An 18,269-nucleotide genomic window follows, 5' to 3' on the forward strand; every position below is an offset into this window, starting at 1 on the left:
TGCATACAAAGCGTTGAATGGCAAAAGCCTCTGTGCTATGAGACAGTGGACAAGAGCATCGAGTCAGAGCAGAGATAGAAAAAAAACCCCAGGGTCCAAACCGCCCTGTAGAGCCATGCACGGCGGGACGGTCCAGCCAATAAAAAAACGCGCAGCGCAGCACTATTCCGGGCAGCCATCCAGCAGCCACAGAGGGACCGCGACAGATGCATATGTAAGTGCCAGACATGATTATGACGCTGCCCAGTGTCCTGCAATATTCACTGGTATCCCACTGTCCAAATTAGATACCGGCTCATTGACAGAAGCCAGTCAATTTACATTCATGGGGGGAATGTGTATGCGCTCCCTGCCTCGTCCTGTAAAGGCGCTGGTCTCTGTGCTTGTTTGTTGTCTAGGGATAGGGGGGGGGGGACAATTGGTGGAACAGTAATCTGAGGAAGTGACCTTTAGCTTGAGTGTATGAAATCCATTACTAAGCTACTGCGCAGGGAGCTCTTTTCTTGGCACATCTGGAAATGTTTTTCTACTAACTGGGGGCGGGGAAACGGGTCTGAGGACACCAGACTAAAGGGAGGAGGAGAAAGGCTGTAAAAATAAAAAATAAAAAGATTCCCTCTCTACTGTTGTAACCATGAAAAAGTATCTAAGGAAAACAGACACAACCAAGAGCAATCACCAAGAATGTGTTAAATACTGTGAGAACAATTTCTTAAACAACCTCTAAAGGCATTTGACAGGCTCCACTTGGTGTTAATGAAGGCAAGTTGAGACTTGTACTCAAACCATCTATGCTACTGTTAAGGTGTACAGTCCTTCAGGTCTTGTCAGATTTGAGTTAGTTTTTTTCTATAGACTTCAACATAATCCTTCATTTTGGTCTGTTATAGGTGAGCTTGGTCTCTGTAATTGGAGACTTTTTGTTTCTGTTTGAAGTCTGACAGTAAGAGACAAAGTCAAAAAGACCATTAGGATGATGGATTTTCCTAAATGATAAATGGCTTACGAAAACAGAAAATCTTCCAGACTGTGCTTGGTTCTTATATATTTTGCTGGTCACAAAGGCAGGTAGATTTTCTTACTAGAGGCAGAGATGCTTCCCCTTAAAATCACCCACCAACACTATACTGTCCTAAGCCTATGAATCCAGACCATTGTCTAGCTAATCATATTGTCCCACTTTAGTGCTGATCATGTGAAATGAGATGAGAAGCTTCCTCGCCCGATCGTACTGACGCCCGGGCTCCACTCTCCAAGGCAGGATTTAATTTCACACCATCTCCCCAGGGAGAGAGCAAATCGCTGCAGAAGAGAAAGTCAGGTAAGAATCATGTCAGATCTGACCTTTAACAATTAATCCCTTCTTATTTTTAGAAGCCATAAGACGCCTGTGATCAAGCTAACCTACTTTGTCAGAATGTGTGAAGGCACGATGGCGCCATTTCTCTGTGAAAAATGACTTGGCCTAAAACGATGGGGGCATTTTTATTTTTTGTAGAAAAAGTGGAGGTTTGCTGCACTGAAAGCTTTAATAAAACTGAGTAGGACGACGTGTGGATAAGGGTTTGTTTGGATCATCTGAAAAGCTCACAGGGGATGCATTCAAATGAAAAATATTCAAAACAAATGGTGTCGAATGAGGATCAAAATGACCCTCATGTGGGTGATGGTATGATAAAGATCATGCAGGAACATGACTGCATGTCTGTTCCCATACTGTATAGACTATTGTATGTTTGTGCAATTTTCAAATGAAATTTAACTGCTGTCCAAGCAAAGTCTGTGCTGAGACTAGGCTTGAATCAATTATTAAATTAACTGGTTAGACATCTGATTAAACAGAGAATTAATCAATTGCAATTAGAACTGCCTGGGAGATATGGCCAAGAATGTTATCGCGATAAAAAATGTCATATCATTCGATATTGATAATTATCACGATAAATGACATTATTAAGTTTAAAGGTTGATTTTTGCTCCTGTGTCAAAGTTGAAGTAATATGGTTAATTGTGGTTTTAAACTGTTCTTTATGGTCAGAACACGACAAACCCTTGATGCCAAACACTGGATCACTTCACAAATCTGAGGTAGAACGTTCAAAAGAATCATGACAAAATATTTTTTCAACAAATATGCAGGAGTAAAATTAAGTAAAATCATCCCTTTTCCTCAATAAAATAAATAATCATAATAGAAAAAATAAGTGCTAATCTGTTCGTCATTCTAATGAATCAAATCAAACATTTATTGAAAATTGAAATCGCAATAATTATCATTACTGTGTTTTTGCCCAGCCCTAAATGCATTTTGATAATTAATTCAATCTTTCAGCCAATTATCAAAGTAAAAAGACAAACGTATGCTGGATAAAAGTCATATTTTCTAAGAATATCATATTATGGCATAAATATGTTTGGTGTTTCTGCCAACTAAAAAAAAATTCAAATATTCATAAGATGCAGCCCAAGACAACAACATAGAAGTACTGCAAACTTACCATTTATAATTTGCAGTGTGTTGTTTGTGCTTTACTAAACTAGCTTTAATGAGATGATGCTAGCCTCTGTTTAGCAGAGACAACTGAGCCCTCTTACTCTCTTGAAACATACCAAAACCCCTGCTGGAAAGCAAACTGTCATCCTGGGGAGGAAACTGTTACCTCTGTCTTATAACAACAGCCCATCTTTAGAGCATGAGAAACTCAAACACACAGTGGATGAAAAATGCTCTGCAGTAACAACTGTTATGAAAAACTCTAGTTAGACTCGGAGGCAGCACATGCAGTTTTGGTTTAGTCTGGTTTAATGTGTCCTTGAACAGTGCGCCTCTGGCTTAGCACAGGCTAGTTTAGCTGCTAGGGCATTACACCTACATTAGATGCAGCCTGGCTTAGTTTACGCTGAGCTTAGCGGTTGTGCTTCAAGCACAATAATGCTGACATAAAGGGAGGGAAAGACAGATGGTCAGCAGGTAGGAAGGGACCATAAAGCACACTATGTTTTGACCTCAGAGATCAACCCTTCTGTACACCTTCATGAGTGAACCGGGTTCTGTTTCTGCAGTGTCCATCCAGGGACAGAAATCTGAAAATTAGCACTTAACAGAAATAGTTTAAGTCATGGAGTAGTCTAATAATCAGCCCTTGGCAACACAGAAATATACTGTTTTTCAAGTTATTGTAACAAAATGGATGCAATCATTTTCATACCAGATGCCCCGGATATGTAAATGTTAATATGTCTGTTCACTTTGGCGACTGCATCTTAAATCCTGATAGTGTCATCCTTTTTGTTTTTACATTTTAAATAAAAATACTACACCGCCACAACCACAACAGCCACTCCTGCACACCAGAGTATATCCTGTTTATCTTCAGTTCTTGAGTTCCTGCAAGAAGGCTTTGTCCCCTCTGTGTCCTCAATACAAACAGTGGACAGACAGGATGACCTGATAAAGCAGGGCAGAGATGTGAAGAAAAGCACCACAGTACTAGACTTTATGGATTACTGACGCTTACTAAGGCAAGCTGGCAGGAGCATTATCTTGGTCAGTCTGCTTAATTGAATGAGAGTCAGCGGGACTGGGGTGTCTCGAGTGAAAGTCATTGGCCTGACCTCTGAATACCACGCATGTAACCCATTAGTCTGGTATCTGTGCGCTCTGTCTGTGCTGTGCAGTTTATCTTAGCAGCGTGTATTTGTTCAGCAGAGACGATAAGCTACCTGGTTTCCACTGGTCGTAAGCCTTGTGACAACGTGTACTGTGGCATCAGCCAGGTGTTGCCAGTTTAATAAAGCAGAAATACAAATGACTGTGACAGAGAAGCACATGAGATGGGTACCTGGAGTGGCTGCATTTCCATTTATTACCATTTTATGCTTGCAAACCACGGTTCTACGGTCATTTGCATGGCCAAGAGGAACAAGCGGTCAATGTTTTTCAAGGCTGTGGAGAGAGGCCCTCATTGTGGAGGGGAAATAGGAAAGTGCTCACTTTCCAGTGAGTAATGGAAAATGAGTAAGCCTTATAGTACAGGTTTTATCAAAACGTCCTCTATTCCTAACAAACCTAACTTAACTTTCAGTGTGACATCACCAGCTTATTGGCTTGCAAAATGTTCCTTTGCATCTTCCAGAGAGGATCAGAGCAGGGCTATACCCTGCAGCCTAATTCGCATTTAATGCTATGGACATTATGATGCTTATGAAATTGTCTTTGGCATAAGCTACGGCTCCTTGAGTTCAATATTATCAAATACCATTAGCGATAAGGACTGGTGAGTGAGCTCAGCAGAGGCTATACCAGGACTAAGCTACTGTTCTGAGGCAGCACAAGAAGCGTTTCACAGAGTCAGCAGATAGGTGTGCCCCATATCATAATAGCTTTAGCTAAACCACAGTGACCCGGATAGCCCTGGTCATGATATGGGACTGGGCTTTTCCCTCATGATCAGTGGCCCATTTCGTAAAACAGAGAAGCGGAAAAAAAGGAAGAAACAGAAGTTTTTATAAGCACGTCGAGAGAGTGTTAATATCTGGGATTGATATCAATCTCGGCACTCAGTAAACGAACTTGTTTACTGTGTAAGTGTTCTTGTCTATTCCCTGCTTATCCACAGGACTCAGGCAAGTCATCAGCTAATTACAGTGTAGTTGGCAGCCAGTGGTGAACTGTGCTGTTCAGATAATCATGATGATTTACCAGATACCCAAGCTTACTGAATCTAAAAGTCTGAGGTGAGAATTGTCGAAACACTGTACTGTAACCGTTTTTGATAAGTTCCACTGACATTTTAAATATCCTAGAATCAAGGATAGCAAAAACTAGGTTAGATTAACGTGCTTTCCCAGTGAAATAGTAAGTAAAACCCATCAAATGAATGGAAATATTAAGCCTTCAAATTACAGCCCTTGAAAACATAAGAGCTGAGTGATTCAGCAAACTCACCCTTGTGTCACAGAGCAATCAGTCCCCCTCTTTCATGCGGAAGATGTCTGAAAAACCTACCAACTACTAAATCCTTTTAATACCATCTCGAAGTGCAATTTGCATGAGAGTCAATTCAGAGAAAGGGGATTTCTGGCTGACAGGGTCTTGCAGTATGCACTTGGTGCTTGTCTGAGACTTATCCCATTATTTTTGCAACAGGAAGGGCTGAACTGATGTTCCATTTTAGAAAACACCCACTTCCCCTTGATCCACGGCCAGACGTATGACACTACCATGGCCCTTTCCATGCAGGCGATGATGTCCACTACTTGACCGTGCCAGGCACAGCGTCTAGTGCGAAGCTAAATCTAGATAGACAGTTGAAAGCTGGGGACACGTCAACCATGCCCCATCTAACTCAAAAGGTTAAGGCCTTATTAGAACTGTGAAGCTCATTCTGACCATCATGTTTTTGCATTTACATACATAAAGAGCGTCAAAAACATCAGACCCTGTTCTGAACAAACAATCTTTGCATCTGGATGATTTGCACACCAAAAGCTATGAAGAAAAACTTTGAGGACAACACAAGGAAAGCTCTGATAGGGCAGAACATGCAACACAACAACTTTTTCTCAGGAGTAAAACATATTTAACCCATGTGCCAAAAGAGAGCTCCTGACATTTGCACCAAGGAAGGGACGAGTAAACTGCTGTGATAATGCCTCTCCCCCAGGAGCAGAAAGCCCATTGCAGTGCTGCAAACTGCAATGAGGGTAGTTGCTGCCTGGCTGTAAGCTCCCAGCGCTCCTGTGCATTTATCCCACACACTCTATATATTCTTCCCTCGCTACCAGCCTTGCACTCTTTCTCTCACACAGATAAAACATTCCCTCTCCTCCCTCCCCACTCAGACTGGTATGCAGCACACACTGCAGCAAAACTCCTGAAAGAAATCTTCATAAAATACAGAAAGAAAAAGCCAATATGACAGTTCTTCCCCACCTCGTTTCACTGCGTCCCGTAGCTCTGCTATGTGCCTCTGTCTGTCTGCTGTCCCGAACACAGACGGCACTCGGTGCTTCTGTGACACTGAGCTTCAGTGCAGCTCTCCCTTCAGCCTCAGCGACTGGAGTTAATGACCATGTGAACAGTTGTCATTCCTCGCGAGCTGCCGAGTGCTGCAGCTGGAGGTCCATGCCTAGACAGGGATTTTCTCTCGATGTCTCTCTCTCTCTCTCTCTCTCTCTCAGCCACGGAGCAAGCGAGCGAGGCAGGCAGGCAGGCAAGCAGGAAGCAGAAGAGTGTCTACTCAAACTACTAGCTGAAACACTTCCAGCCAACCCCCCCACACCCATAAAGCCAGCCCCTTCCTGCCCACCAGCCTGTGGCAAGGCCTGCCCCTTAACAGCTCCAGCCAATAAAAGAACAGCCACTCTGAATCCCAGCTTTCTGTGCCTCTCCATTGGAACAGAGTAGACTAAGTGATGGGGTGAAAACTGGGCTTACAGCAGCAACCTCTGAATGCTCATCTTAAAAGGTATTTCCCCAATTTCATGCCGTGCTCAGTAGTTGTCATGTCATTTATTCATTCCCCATCCTTCTCCTGGTGAACTTAATTATATTCAAATTCAAATCAGCACCACGAGAATTGTTTTCTAATGGAAAACAAGCTCAAGAATATAAAGTCTAGACTTGTTTCTCATGCAACAAAGAAATACCAGAAAGCAATAATCAAAGAGTTGCTGCAGTGACATAATGAAAATCAGCCCTGTCCTTGTCTATGTTCTATCATCACATTTAACACCATCCCCCCAGGAAACAAGAGCACTGCACCTCCTCCCCCTCACGACTCTCTTCTACCTCCTCCCCGTCCTCTAAAGTCATCTACCCCACCATGCCAGACACTCCTCTCCTCCCCTTCTCTTACACATCTCTTCCCCTGGAAAACTGCACAGTAGCGAACATTTCTGTAATTGTTATTGCGTCAGAATTTACTTGGAGAAAAAAATAATAATAATAAAAGATTGGTGGTGACTGGGATCTGTCTCCTCCCCCCTCCTCTCCCCTCCACCCAGCTGATGACATGCTGGCTGGCATCATATGAGCCGTGAAACCGGAGCGTCACAGAACTGATGAGTCAGAGATCCAGCTTCATGACTTTTCGATCCAGATTCAATAGAACAGCTGTACCATCTGTCTCTCTGTGTCTCTGTCTCTCCCTGTGTCTGTCTCTCTCTCTCCCTCTCTCTCTGCTTCTGTCTCATACAAAGGCTGTGAATGACGTGGCAGCCTGGGTGTTTCGTTGACATCCGTGAGGCTAAACATGCTTTACAGTTCCATGATAAACAAACCTATTTACTGTCTGATTATGCTTTAATAGCTACATATAATCTGATGTTCCACAGGCAATAGATTTGTCAAAGGGTTTTGGGGAGATGGTGGTTGGGTGGGGGGGGATTAATCTCTTTAGCATGAAAAATTGTCTACCTCAGCAAATGACACTGAATACTGACGGCATCAGGGCACCTGTAATGAAATAACCCAGACGGGCGCTCTGCCATTACGTGAGGCACGAACATGGAGGCTGGGGATATCAGCCGTTGTCAAAAGCAAAAGTGTAACCTTAAACCTTCCGTGAATGTAGTCTCACTATGCTGAGATGCAAGAGATTTGAGGAGCATGCATGCTCCTAGATAGCAATTGTATATTACTGCACGGTAGAACTTGACTGGTATGTCCAGGAATAAAAATTCAATATGTTATGATTCATCCAGAACAACAACAGTTGTACAGGTCAGCCTGCTACACCATTACTGATTGATGAAGTTTATCAATTTCTCATTTGGCGGCATCGGACTTCTCAATAACCACATTACTGAATAACTGTCAATAACTGTATAACAAGCCCTGCTTGTAGCTAATTTCCACCGGCAGACCTCAGATAGCCTACCTCCTAAATAGATTTGTCCAACAGGAAAACAAACAAAAGCCTGGCAGACAAACAAGCGGAGCCACTTCCTTCCCACATGGTATCCCCTCCCCTCTTATTATCCCTGTCCTGTTTGACCCCAGCCGGCTTGGCTCACTCTAACACAAACCGATTCTGTGGCCCAAAGCGGCTTCATTTTCAAATAGAGTATTCTGAAACAAAGGCTAATTACAGCAAATGAAGATTGATGGGTTAAAACTGTGTTTGAAACTGCCACCCAGCACAGACTACTGGAGAGTTTAACGACAGAGGGAAAAAACAGGGCTCACAAATAGGGCACTGAAGACAGATCAATGAAAAGGCAGCTGTCTTTTTCTATTATTAGCCGTAATCAAATATCCAGCGGCAGAGAGTTGTGCTTCCTTCCGCTTGAAAGCCATTTTGGTAAGTCTGTCACACACCAAGTCCACATGAGGATTGAGAATAAAAAGTGCATAATGAATGCATAGGCAAGTGGTCAACCAGTGTGTTTTGGAGCAAGTTCAAGGCTGTGAATTGAGGCTGTGTTCAAAAGTAAAGACAAAAAAGGATCAAAATCAACCAGGAGGTACTGATTTCACTTACTAATGGCTTTGCATAAATATTGTATATTTTCTGTAGGTTAATCTCATGCTAATTTGACCCTATATAACGATATCGACCAATTTTTCATACTGCTGATTATAAATCTAATTTCCTAACAATCATAGTGCACTTGGATTGTTATGTCTTACTCAATTGTACCACTGCTGGGATAGCCTTAATGAACACAATATATTCTATACAAATGGAAAGCCAAAGTCCCATTTACACTGTTATAATGATAGCTCATTTGAACTTAATGTCTGCACTCTCTCTGCACAGTGCTTCCAGTGGTGCAAGTCTGTTTTGAGATTGCAATTTGCACTTTCAGAAGGACCAATTACTGTACATGACCTAGCAGCTAGCCTGATCACAACTTGTTAACCTTACCCAGGTGTGAAGGCTCTTCCTCTGCCAACCTGCAGTAGACTAAAATGTCCATTAGAACTTCTTTTTTTTTTTTTATTGTAACGTTACACAGCAATTAAATCTAACAACCCCTTAATCAAGGTGCCATTACATTTATTGTGTTTTTACATTTGCATTTGAAAGTAATGGCATACAATAGTTGTTCGCTTACGTTACTAACTGTCTATCAGACGATATCTAACGTTATGGTATCAATAATAAATGAGTTATTATCAGACCTATCCCCGAATGATTTCGTTATGGTCATTAGCTACTTCACTAATAGCAAACAGCATGTCCCAGAAAGCACTAACCGTGCAGGAGAGACACACAGACACCACTACGGCGTAATTCATGCTGATTTAATCTTTGTTTTCATGGAGCTGCTTTCACTTGTTTTCATTAACGTTAGCTATCTAGGCAGTGACTATGAGCTAGCATAGTAATCCAGACATCAGCGCATGATGTTTATGATACTGTAGAAGAATCCTTAGAACCATTTTAGCCACATCTACTGTCCAAAGAGCCGCTATGTTCACCGTAACAAGTGTGTAAAGACAAAGCCAAAGCCAAAAGTTGCTAGCTGCTAAGCTAACTACCTGCAGCTTACCTGATGACGAACCTGTCACATCCAGCTGTCACCACCGCTTCTCCAGAGCGCTATTTCGGTTAGAACGGGACCCACGGTTCGAGACAGGACGGTCAAAAATGGTCGTCGACTGAGGCTTCTCACTATTTATTTTGAGCAGTAAACTTTTTCGCTTTCGAAATGTATTTTAGAGAAAGGCAGGAGTAAGCTATCACTCGCTACACGCTAGATCGCTAACTACTTGTAAGGCTCGGGTTGAAGCAACAAGCGATTTTGACAGTTCGATGAAATGTTGAATGTGCTTCGCTAGGGGGGTTAGTACAACGGTCTAAACAGTAATAACGCATTTATCATCAACTATTTGATATATTATACGCCGCAACTGAAATATGCAAGGTGTATAAGTGTAATGTATTGGTAAATGTCTCTCAATTTTAACATGGAAGTCTAGTTCTTTTCGATAAACAACACAATTCCCACCCTAAAGTAAAGGTGGTACAGTCCAGAGCAACCAAGGGTAAAGGGAGGGGGGTGCTTGTTACCTAGGAAACAACAGTGAATCTCCCTGAGGGAAAAGATGTGGCCACAGATTTATGAACCAGCGCCTGGTCTGTCTGTCAAAGATGAAAACATTAAAGACATCTGACAAAAGCTACTGCAGTTTATTCTGTGAGATACTGTATTAATCCCCATAACACTTGTGTCTGACTAATGTACAGTAACCTTCTCTAAGCCACAATTTCCTAGATAAATATTGGGAATGTACATCTTTTCATTATTTTTATCTAGTGAAATTGAAAATCAGATTGGTTTTAATGATATATAATAATATTCCTGAATAAACATTGAGTTTTCTGTTGTGACACAACCTGAATTACCTGTAGTAGTCTAGGCTTTACTATAAAGTGACCAGATTTCTGAAATGGAAACCGGGGACATTTGTGGTTTGGTGGTCAGTATGTCATTATAAAATATAATGTTATTATATATGAAATAAAAAAGGGGAACAATTTTGGTTTTATAATATAACTCTTCTGAATGAAATCAAGTCATTTTGAGGCAGAAACTACCTTTCAGTCAATAAGTAGAGGATGCAATCACTTTCTGGCAACTAGAACTGCATTGTATGTGTTGTTTTTGCCATTTAAATGTATTTTAAGAGGTAAAAGTGCTATTAGAGTTATAATCTGTCAAATATAACTTTTGAATGAAATCAAGTCATTTTGAGGCAAAATCTACATTTCAGTCCATAAGCAGAAGCTTATCACTTTCTGGCAAGTGGAACATAGGTTGTATTGGCCATTTAAAGGTATTTCAACAGGTAAAAAGGACTGGAATGGTACACAGCAAGTTAAATAATGTAGAATCTTAAGGATAATTGCAAATGAGATGTCTTTATTTTATATATAACTCAGCAGTAAGTCATGTTAATTATAGGCTAGATTTCATTTCCCAAATACAAACAAGGATATTAGATATAGGCCTACCAAATACATACTCAATCGGCAACAACAGGCTTCTATTATTGCCTGTAATCACATAAATGTTAAAAACGGGGACATTTCCGGGGACAGCTCGAGACAGGCACAGGCCACCAAAACCAGGGGCTGTCCCTGGAAAACGGGCACATCTGGTCACCCTACTATACAAAGGATAGGTTTAGCCTATGTCTTAATTCCTAGAACTGTCATGATATAGATCAGGGGTTTTCAAAGTCTGAGACTGTGGGTCTCCCCTTAGGAAGCTTAGGAAAACAACAACAACACGTAGGCTATTTTATGTTATCTTCTTTTGATAATGTAATATTGTTTCACTTCCATTCACCTAGCCTCCCCTGAAACACTTCGGAGCCCCCCTGGGGAGGCCCGCCTCACACCTCTGATATAGGTGATGTATGGTGATATACTGACTTTTTTATGTTGTTATTACTATTTAAAACCTTTCCAAACAAATCTAATCCAATTAAATATATTTTTTAGCTGATCATAGATTTTAAATCATCACATTGTCACCTCTTGATGCTTTGCAGAGGAGCATGCACATCCCCAGAATTTTGCAGCCTAATTGCATACAGCTGGCTGGATTTAGCAGTCTGTGACACACAGAGACCCGTTGTCAGCAAGAAGTGCAACGAGTCAACAAGGAGCAAGTCACAAATATCCCCGGAATGAGCAGAGAGGCACAAATTTAGCCCCACTGACTGCTGCCCACGCCATGTGCTGCCTATTGAGCACATGAACAATGAACATAGCCATCACAGACTGCTCTGTCAGGGCCAAGGCCTGCTTCAGTGGAATGCTACTGGGAATTAAGGCATCACAGTTTGTCAGGACACAGGCCTTTGGCAGTGTCAGGGATGAAGACGTTATTAGTCCTCAATGGATTGACATTAACTGTAATGTTTCATGAAGAAAATAACAGTTGTCAAGCACAGAAATTGATGGGCACAATTTAGCATCTATCATGTTGAAATCCAAAGACAGAGAATGAATCTGGGGTCAGAGTGGTGATGGTAACTGCTGACATATGTTAATGCAACAGTTAATTCATCATGTGACACTTGACCCTGTGGCAAAGTACAAGTTCAAGTTCACTAAACATCGCATGCAGACCAACAATAAAGGTCTTACAGAGAACCAAGCAATTTGTCTTTATTTTTTCTTTTTAATATTGATGTTTTCCCCGCCTGCTCATCTGTCCATATTGCATGTAATTTTTTCACATGAATGCAAATGGAAAAGTAAAATACAACCCATAAGGAAGCACCACTATGGGGGAAAACAGCATTTTCATGACCTAAGTGATTATGAAAAACTGCTCACATGGGTCAAGCTCATCCCCCAAGGCCTAACGTATTGATCTCAATGCAGAGGAGGCATTTGTAAAAACTGCTGCTGCCGGCGTACTTCTCTAAAAGTCCCTGAACACCCACACACTTACAAGCAAGCACACAAGCACACACTGGTCTCACACTCATAAAAACACATAAATACAAAAAATATCAATTTAACAAGACAGTTTTTTGAGGTTGATGCAGTGAGGTAGGCGTAGGGTTGAAACATTTGTCTCGTTTCTTTCCCTCTCCCTGTTTTAAACAAGATAAAGCAATTTAGCCAGAAAACTGTGTTTTGAGAGTGAAGAGCCTTTTCATTCTGGATATCATTTTTAAAAAAGTTTCTCTGGAAGCAGGCAGCGTTATTGAAGGACAGACAGATGCCTCTTCTTCTGTAAAGTCAACATTCCTGGATTCATAACAATTCAAAGCGAGTTGATTTGCATGCAGAACAAATACAACTGTCTCACCACAACAGCAAAGGTATTACTTGTTTAGAAGAAAATGCAATATTAAAACTGAGCACCACACTTATCACTGGCTACGAGAGACATACACATTCAAGCACAAAATGCATTTCAAACATTCACACACAAGCAAAGAATAACGAACCAAAGCAGGTTTGTATGTGTGAGTTGGGCTCATTAATGGGTTTTGACTCTACATGTGTTGCAGTAGCAGTCTATAGAGTGGACCTCGGGATCAACTGAGGGGGCGTCAGGCAGAAAAACAGCCGCAGTATCTACAGAAAACCACTGTTGCTCACAGAAAGAAGAAATCACAGTAGGAAACAGTTTGCCCCCGCATACAGAAGACAGTAAACACACACTCAGACAGGCAAATACATCAACACAGACACACACACATACACTAGGGCCAAAGCTCTGACTCTGAGGTCCCTCTGCATACACGCATGCACACCATGATGCACACCCACACACACCTACACACAGTGGGCAAAGCTCTCACGTCAAGGACAGTATTGATCATGGAAATCTCTGTACACTAAATGAGAGCACACCTGATTATGAAAGCTTTTAACCCAAATGCTTAATGCAGCACAGGTTTAATGGAAAGAGCTTATGGCTGACACAAAGCTCAGTAGAGAGAGAAAGAGAGAATGAGAGACAGAGTGTGTGTGTGTGTGTGTGTGTGTGTGTGTGTGTGTGTGTGTGTGTGTGTGTGTGTGTGTGTTTGTGTGCACCTTCATTGTGGTTTAGTCAATTTGATTGATTGCAGGGAGACCACCTGGGCATTTTACTCCCACCATGACTTTGATGAGCATTTGACTAATCATAAGGCCCTAAGTAATGACAGATTGTAGATGGCCCCGCTGTCATTAAATAAACTGATCCCCAAATGCAGGCACACTGCACCAGGAGAGCTTATTCAAAATGCTGAGAGGATCCATTTTGAGGCAGACTCATTTGTCCATTGAGAAAAGACTAGTTATGCATCACCATAAATCATCAACTGCAGCTATTTGTTCATATTGCTTCGTCCATTCCTCCAGGATCCATTACAGATAAAGGAAGGTACTGTTTAATCCACACTGAACCAAGTGTGTCAATTCAAAAGAAGTGAAACATTTGACTCACTAACTTTTTGTGCAGCAATTGTTTAATAATTTATCTGTTGTTCAGATTTTCAGTCAGTCGGTGTATTTCACATTTGGTACTCTGATCCTTTAAGTAAGCAGAAGCAGCAATAACGCAATGCATAAATACGCCATTACAATACAAATCCTTCCTTTAATTTTATTTAAAGCAACTACAATGAGTTGATTCTGGCGCCCTCTCTGGACAAAAGTAGTAGTGCTCCCGCACCCTCCGGTCGAATAGATCTTGCTAGTGTGTACATTTGTTTTTGAAGCCAGTAAAAGAGATGCAACTTAGTTTAAATGCTATATTTCTTTATTAAACATAGTTTGTTTGCAGGATGCACAGCAATGAGGTAATGTATATATTTGTGACTATATTAAATTAATGACTGTAACATGATATTCAAGGAGTTCATACACCTATGTTACACGTAAGCCTACAACTAACAGATTATTCATTTGCTCGGTAAAATATATTTTGTTGAGAAAGCTAAAGTTATTAACATTCCCTAGTAATGTTATGTCTTCATAATAATAACAGCAAAATATAGCTCGGTAGCAAAGGCAGCATAAAATGTGAGACTGCCAGTTGTATTAGATTAACGACCAAGGTGACCAGCTAAATTAGACACATTACATACCTGTGTAGGAGGAAGAGGGTCAATTCCTTTCAAATCCTGTGTTTTTGCCCATGCTATGTCACTGTCCCTTTTTGTCTTTGCTGATCCTGCCCTAATATCAGCTATAACGCCAAAAATCAAACTCTCTAAAGAAATATTTGAACTGGCTAACTTAGTACTTAGCCTATTCACTGTGAAATTTTACCTTGGAAAGCTGTTTTTCTGTGTAGTTGTGTGTCTGGCCACCTGGCGGGTCCAAAATTCACTCCCCTTTCAGCTCTATTTGGTTCTCAATCAACTTCTGAAGAAAGAAAATCTGGCTCTGTAGCTGCTAAATGCTCCACTATGTTCAACAACTCTAACCTAGGTCTGTCTGCAGTTGGATGCTGTGCAGGTGTTTCAGAGCTTTTTCAACGAATCATCATCATTTGATCTATTGTTAATATAAAAATATTGATAAGTGCAGCTTTAACTACAGTGAATATGGCAGGCAATTTCTGAATTGACTGAACAAACAGTGGCTCGTATTTAAAACTTCAACTCTGGCATGTAGATCCATAAAATGCACCGATGATTGATGCTCCATTTTTGTGAGTTAACTACCAAAATATAGTGTGTAGATTTTAGGAAAAACAGTACATTAGTAAGTGTGTCATAAATATGTGTTCCAGTCTGTAGAAGCTCTCTCGTTACCCAAGTACCTAAATTAATAGTGTCATAACTAGGTACAATCCTCTGTTTGGACTTGTCACTGCCTTTTTAAATATACATCTCTCTAGTAAACTCACAGGACTAACAAGAGAATTTAAACATAATATTAAATTACTTGATAATATTCAGTTTAAGAATAAGGACTTCAACTTATATTTTAAGTATTTCATAATTGTAAGATATGTGTCCTATAGCAGAGAATTCGAATAATGAATGGCATTTCAGACAAGAAAAAACAGACTAGCTGTAATTGTAAAAGATGAAAATCTTGGAAATGTCAGGAGAAATGGCATATTACCATGACAACACAGCTATTGTCTTGTCAAGGTTGGGGTGCGTGGAGTTCAGCTGCAACGAAACGAGACCCTGACTGTTGTTCTCCATAAGGAATAATTGCAATAAATGGTCTATTTTCCATGAGCCATTATTCACCACTAAAACTGAATTGACTTGTTCCCTTAAATTGCTCGACCCAAAATCAATGTGCCCCCCCCCCCCCCACACACACACACACAGTCCAAAGTGCTTCCAAATACAGTAAAGGAATTTATATTATTCATGAGATCCTGGTTCACACAAGGCCAGCAGCTCGACCCAGACTCCTTAATGGCTGAACCGCCCTTCATCACGGCCGAACCCGTCCTGTGATCCCAACTTGGCAGTCACTTAGCCCAAAGGATTGAGACTCCTTTGAAATATTCAATAATGCATTAAGGATCAGAGAGAAGTCAGCTAATTATGTTCACACACACACACACACACACACACACACACACACACACTCTCTCACTCTGTTTCTCTATTACACACACAAACACATGTAAACACAGAGTGAAGTTGGAGGTAGTAATTAAGTATTTTGCACTCTGACAAGCTGTAATGATGTCGGGATTTTTGTTCATGAAAAATGAATGAGTGTTTGGAATTTGTCTGTGATGACATTTTATTCTGTTTTTGTCTTCCAGTGTCAAAGATAGACGTAACGGTATAGGCCTATATGTGTTTCCGCGGCTGTGTCGGTGTATGTGCGTTTCCCTCAGTGTAACAATAATAACCTATTTCAAGGCGACCCATCAGCTTTAAATATTAATGCTTCTGCTGCAAGGCTGCCGGCTGCCGCAGAAGGTTACAAGGACACTTCCAATGCCTCATAGAAGAGCAGGCAACCCCCTCTATTAGCAAAGAAATGCTGACCTCAAAAACATCGACGCCCTGCCTCTGTCTAGGTTTGACCCTGGTCTTTCTGTCTGTCTCTGTAATAGGAATTGTCCATTTAGATGAAAGACTTAAATTCTAAAAATTTGCATTTTCAAATGTCATACATTTTGAGGCCAATGGTGTGTCCAGGTGGTCTACAGCCAATTGGAAATTTGGCATGGGTGGAGGGCAAGGCTTTCACAACAACTCACACATTACTCACTGTCACGCATGCAGACAAACATTTACATACACACAGTCCTGCCATTAACAAAAACAACAGTTCCCCAGTCAATGTGACACTTTGCTATTTGCTTCCTTCAACATACAGTATTTGTACCAGTGTAATTGTTGTTTCTGTGTGTCTGTTTATGTCTGTCTTTTAAATGCTACAGTCACGATCCTGTCCTGAGGCTGTCTGTGTTATATGATTTTGGCCAAGCCATCTCTGTTTTTTGATTTGGGTTTCTATGTTTCTGGGTTTTGGGTTCTTGATTCTGTGATTTGGGGTTTGTATCTTCATTTTAGTTCTGTCATTTGTTCCGTTGAGTTTAGTTCACTGTGTGTATCTGGTTATTATCTGTCAGCTAGTGTTTAGTGGTGTTTTGGTATTTTCCTTATTTCTGTTCTGTTCCTTGTTGAGTGTTGTCCTGATTCCTGGTTGGTCCTGTCTCTGTTCCCTGGTCTGTGTAACAGTTGGTCCATGTTTTCTCTTTTGGAGTTTTGTTTCTTGTCTTGTGTTCTCTGTTTAGCCTTGTTTAATTCATTGTTCATTTGCAGGTTCTGTTTAGCTCACTTTGTACCTGTCTGTCATGTATCTTAGGTTTAGCCCTGCATTTGAGTTCTGTGCCTTAGTTATGTCTTTGTATTTACTCCTAGTTATGTGTTAGCATTATTTTGTGTTTTGTCTGCTCTTGGTTCTGTTTAATCTTAACTTCAGTCTGTGCTCCTTGGTGGTGTAAGTTTATTTGTGATGTGTCTGCTCTTGCCTGGATTAGTTTGTTATTTATATTATTCTGATCTATTACTACTTATTTTGATATGGCCTATGTTTAGTGTTCAGTAACTTGTGTTATGTCTGTTCCCCCTCAGTAATCTGCCTGCCTGCCAATATCTCCCTTTTCCCCTGCTGTCTCTCTGCCTGCCTGCCGCTCTCGTTAGCCCTGATCCCTGTCACCTGTGTTGCTCCTACCCTGCTTGTTAGTCCATGGTGTATACACTCACCTAAAGGATTATTAGAAACACCTGTTCAATTTCTCATTAATGCAATTATCTAATCAACCAATCACATGGCAGTTGCTTCAATGCATTTAGGGGTGTGATCCTGGTCAAGACAATCTCCTGAACTCCAAACTGAATGTCAGAATGGGAAAGAAAGCTGATAGAAGAGCAACTTTGACTGAAATAACCACTCGTTACAACCGAGGTATGCAGCAAAGCATTTGTGAAGCCACAACACACACAACCTTGAGGCGGATGGGCTACAACAGCAGAAGACCCCACCGGGTACCACTCATCTCCACTACAAATAGGAAAAAGAGGCTACAATTTGCAAGAGCTCACCAAAATTGGACAGTTGAAGACTGGAAAAATGTTGCCTGGTCTGATGAGTCTCGATTTCTGTTGACATTCAGATGGTAGAGTCAGAATTTGGCGTAAAAAGAATGAGAACATGGATCCATCATGCCTTGTTACCACTGTGCAGGCTGGTGGTGGTGGTGTAATGGTGTGGGGAATGTTTTCTTGGCACACTTTAGGCCCCTTAGTGCCAATTGGGCATCGTTTAAATGCCACGGCCTACCTGAGCATTGTTTCTGACCATGTCCAT

At 41.1% G+C, this 18,269-nt stretch overlaps 1 protein-coding gene across 21 annotated transcripts in view; it reads right to left on the reverse strand.

Moving 5' to 3' along the window:
* mbnl2 (muscleblind-like splicing regulator 2) overlaps positions 1-18,269 on the reverse strand; it is a 67,523-nt gene that overhangs the window by 46,677 nt on the left and 2,577 nt on the right. For 17 of the 21 annotated variants that reach the window (XM_046056685.1, XM_046056558.1, XM_046056567.1 and 14 more), the window contains exon 1: positions 5,936-6,221. The exons of 1 other annotated variant lie outside the window; for it this stretch is intronic. The gene's annotated coding sequence lies outside the window, so the exon portion shown is untranslated. Of the gene's footprint in view, positions 1-4,948; positions 5,049-5,935; positions 6,222-9,501; positions 9,733-18,269 lie in introns of those variants that run through there. 3 more of the 21 variants (XM_046056535.1, XM_046056577.1, XM_046056552.1) reach the window with 3 other exon arrangements.

This window comes from Micropterus dolomieu, linkage group LG01 (assembly GCF_021292245.1).
Source record: "Micropterus dolomieu isolate WLL.071019.BEF.003 ecotype Adirondacks linkage group LG01, ASM2129224v1, whole genome shotgun sequence".
Taxonomy (NCBI): domain Eukaryota; kingdom Metazoa; phylum Chordata; class Actinopteri; order Centrarchiformes; family Centrarchidae; genus Micropterus; species Micropterus dolomieu.